A 4637-nucleotide genomic window follows, 5' to 3' on the forward strand; every position below is an offset into this window, starting at 1 on the left:
TGTATCTATCTATTTATCTATCTATCTATCTATCTATCTATCTATCTATCTATCTATCTATCTATCCATCTATCACACCATTCTGAATGGACTGTCTCGGCAAAGACTCTGGAAGACCAGATCTTAGAAGGGACCTAGGTGCCTGGAATGCAGAGATCCCGAGGGTAATTCTTACAGAACAAACCAGGCAGAGAACAGATGGAACCATGGGGTGGTAGCTTTGTCTCAGAAGCTGTGAGTGGAAAGGAAAACCTGTGATAAAAGCAGAGTCGGGAGGATGGGGAGCAGGCTTCAGCACAGCTGGGAGGCCTTTGCTTTGCTTTATTACTAAAGAACGTGAACAGGGTTGGGTGAGGTGGTACACACCTGTAAACCTGTAACCCTAGTGCTGTGAAGTTGGACTATAAAGCCACCCTAAATCACATAGCAAGTTTTGAGGCCAGTCTGGGGTATTGAGACTCTTTCTGAAAAATCTAAGGGTTAGTCCCCAGCACGGCACACCGGTGTGGTAGTGCACAAGTGTGGTAGTGCACAAGAGAATCCTAGAACTCAAGAGGCAGAAACAGCAGGATCAGAAGTTCAGAGCCACCCGTGATTACACAGCAAGTTTAAGGAACACCAGCCGCGTCTACTTCAGACCCTGGCTCTCCTCCTAAAATGGATAGCATTTTCTCTGGGTGTCCAGGCAGGATGTTGACAAGAACAGAGAACATTTGCAGTTCTTGGCAGAGGCCTAAAATGGACTGGAAGAGAAATCGCAGGCTGGATCCGTCTGGTGTTGTGTGAGACATTGGGAAGAGTTCAAGGTGCACAGCCTGAGTTTGCCTTGCTGCTTCTGAGACAATGACTAGAAGAGACATGTACGTCTGTTTCTTCATCTGGGATAGATGCTCCTGACCTGTGCTAAGTGGTACCCGAAATCTAATCGTGGTCTGGCATTAGAAGTGCAAAGCCATCATTATTGTGACATTTCTGGGGTGTGTGTGTGTGGTGTGTGTGTTTGTGTGTGTATATGTGAATGTGTGTGGTGTGTATGTGTGTTTGTGTGTGTATGTATGTGTGGGGTGTGTGTATATGTGGTATGTGTTTGTGTGTGTGTGGTGTGTATGTGTTTGTTAAGTGTGTATGTGTGTGTGCTGTGTGTGGGGTGTGTATGTGGGTATGTGTGGTGTGGGTGTGCATGTATGTGTGGTATGTATATGTGTATGTGTGGTATGTGTGTGGTGTGTGTTTGGTGTGTGTATATGTGGTATGTGTTTGTGTGTGTGGTATGTGTGTGTGAGTGGTGTGTATGTGTGTGTTATATGTGTGGGGTGTGTATGTGGGTATGTGTGGTGTGCGTGTGCATGTATGTGTGGTGTGTATATGTGTGTGTGTGGTATCTGTGTGTGTGGTGTGTGTTTGGTGTATGTGTGTGTGGTATGTATATTTGTGTACGTGTGGTGTGTGTATGTGTGTGTGTGTGTGTGTCTGTGTCTGTGTGTTTCTTTAGGTCCTATGTAGCTAACTTACAGATATATACAATTTCTATGTGAGCTTTGCATTTTAAGTTTTCTTTTGATTACTGACGTGCATAAACCCCATAAATGTAGGATGCTCACACGTAGTTTGGTATCTGAGAAGTGAAGGAAAGGCAGACTTTATTTCTAGTTTACCTATCCATGCCTTCAGTCAGCCATGTAAAAAATGTTTCTATTGGTAGCCAAAAGGGCAGCAGGCCTTATGTGTTTATGTAACCATGAACAAAAATATTATACTTTAAATATTTTAGTCTTGAATTTATTTATTCACTGACGCATTTAACAAGTGCCAGTGAGAAAAAATGTGGGGTTTGGAACTCACTTGGGGAAGTACGGCCTCAGCTCCAGCACAGCGGCGGCTCCGGCACAGCGCGGCAGAGGCTCCAACATGGCCGAGGTTTATGGATTCAGAAGACGCATGTTTGAAGATCCCTAGAACTCTCGTGGGCCTTGGTGTCCCAGTGAGACCACAAAAGCCTGTTAACCCCGGTTAGACCCCCAACCATTGTAAAAGTGGGAGGAGAGAAATAACCTCAGAGTTGCCTCCTGACCTCTACTTGTGTGCCTTGGCATGTGTGCCCATTCCTGTCACATATGCACAAATATGAACATACCAATGACTAAGTCTTTTAAAACTGAAATCTATCTGGGAGGGTGGGCTGGGCTCAGCTGTAGAGAGAGCACTTGACTAATCATTCACAAAGCTCTGCATTCAACACACAGTGCTCTGAAAGTGTGTGCAGCCCCATACACTGGTCACATATTTTCTTTATTTTCCCATAGAGAACAAGTAGGCAGAATTTTCTTTTTAAATATTCAGCTGTGGATGGGTTACATGTTGACAACCTGGTTGATAAAGCTTGTAATTTAATGATAAACACAGCTTGGGAAGGATGGCTTATTTTTATAATTGCATTTGCACAGGTGTGAGACTGTTGCACAAAGAGCCCCATCTCTGGAAGCAGAAGGCCTCCTCAAGTCTTCCGGAAGACAGCACTTCCCAAAGGATGTTAAGAAAGTTAAGAGTCCATGCTGCTTCACAAGCCCCAAGGCAAAGTTACTGTCTTTGTATCTCTGTCACCTCAGAGACACAAAGTATCTCGCACACAAAAGCTCTGACAAACCCTGGAATCCAGGCTGACTTTGCAGAGGTGACACTGGTGGCCCTGTCAGCTTCTGGTTACAACCCCAGTTACAGTAGACTCTTTCCTTTCAGGTTGACAGGTCTTCTGCCTCAGACTCTGCCACCACACCAGCCTGCAATGGGGTTGAGCCCCCATGATCACCCATGCCTCAGTCTACCTAGAATGCCAACTTCTCTCTCAACAAGGCTTTGGGTCTCTCTATGATCTGCTAACTGTCTGGAGGCTGTGCCTCTTTTAGGAGACAGCCACACTTGATGCTGTGCAAATAGGTTTTTATTGACTCATCTCCAGGAGCTCCTAGCCTTCACCCCGATTAGAGGCACCATCTGTTTGCCTTGACAGCTTAATGAATTGAGGGCTCATAAATGGAGCTGACATTTAAATTAGATCCAAATTGCAGTAATGGCCCTTCTTTTCCAGAGCTGAATGGGCAATTGCTTTTACAGCTTTAGGAGAAAAGTGGATTATGCAAACAGATACTTCACCCAAATTGGTGGCCCACAGTGACTTTCCCTGGGCTGATGCCCTGGCTGGGAGAGGAAGCTGAGGCCCAGGGAAGAAGGCTAGAATAGAGTGGTTTTCTGCCCCAATTCATGGTGATCAGGTGAGAGTTTTAGGGATTTCAGGTATCACAACAATAGCAAATTAAGTTGAGCTAGTAACCTCAGCCTGCTGCCCTTTTAGTTCTGAGGCAGGGATGCTGGGCTGAGGGGCTCAGCAGCTTGTACTTTCTCCGGAAGTCTGTTGCTTAGAGACAGTCCACCAGTGCTAAGATGTCCCCTACCATTCCCGGATAGTGTTCTCTGGGTTCCTTGGGCTCCGGGATCTGTGGGCTGAGCCTCCTGTTTACGGCCCGGCTGACAGATGCAAGAGACTATTGAGTTGTGATCTAAACACCATGGAGACTGGAACAGATGCCAGAGACCTGTAGGCGCTGTGGAACCCACAGTTTAGTTAAGTCCTGGAAACTCTCAAGGCAGGATCTGGCCAATGGGAGCTGGGGCTTGTCTCCTTTGCCCCTCCTCCCTAGGCCTGGGAAGGGAACCCGCAGAGCTGTGAGGACTCCCGATTCCCTCCCATCAGTCATTGCCCCTCACTGGCTGTGCTTGGGCACTCTGCTCCACAAAGAGACCTGATGTGTGCCAGCCTTGGGCAGTGAGGGAAAGGTGAATTACCCATCAGCCACCACACACCCCTATCTTTCCCATAAAAGAAAATGCTCGTTGGAAAGAATATATATCAATCAAGTCAACAGGGACAGGAAACCACTCCAGCCATAAACTCTAATCCTAGTGAGGTAGAGCAGAGGATGCTGACATTACATTTGGATTCTTTCAGATAAGGAATGTCCAGCCCAGTGGGCCCTAAGGACCTGGAAGAGGCAAACAGAATTATTATCTCTTCTTCCTCCTTCCCTTTCCTCCCCTTCTTTCCCCCCTCCTCCTCCTTCACCTCCCTTTTCCCCCCTCCCATGCTTGTTTTCCTTTTTTTTTTTTTTTTTTTTTTTTTTTTGAAGCAAGGTATTGCTCTGTAGCCCAGGTTGGCCTCAAACTCAAGACTCAATCCCAAATTCGGGGCTTGCAGGTATGTGACACCCACTCCTGGCAAAAGGAATTGTTTCTGAGACTTCCTGTTCTCATAGCTAGCAAACTGGTTATGCAGATACTCCAGGTGTTGGAGGCAGGAAATAGAGAGGTAGGCAAATCCCACAAGCCAACTTAACACTTGATCTCTAATCAGGACAGACTGTGTGCGTGCCTGGGCTACCTGAGGGAGTGTCTCTTATTAGGAGGACAGCATATTGAAAAATATCTGCTGTTCTCGGCAACACTGCAGATGGGTTTTATTTTGAAGCATAATTCCTGCTTGCTTGGTGTTATAAACCCAATAAAGAGAATTTAACGGCACATAGGGCCTATACCAGAGTGGGATTTAGTGTGAGCATCATGGTTACATTTATTGATAGCCAGCA

The sequence above is a fragment of the Micromys minutus genome (assembly GCF_963924665.1).
Source record: "Micromys minutus genome assembly, chromosome: 21".
Taxonomy (NCBI): domain Eukaryota; kingdom Metazoa; phylum Chordata; class Mammalia; order Rodentia; family Muridae; genus Micromys; species Micromys minutus.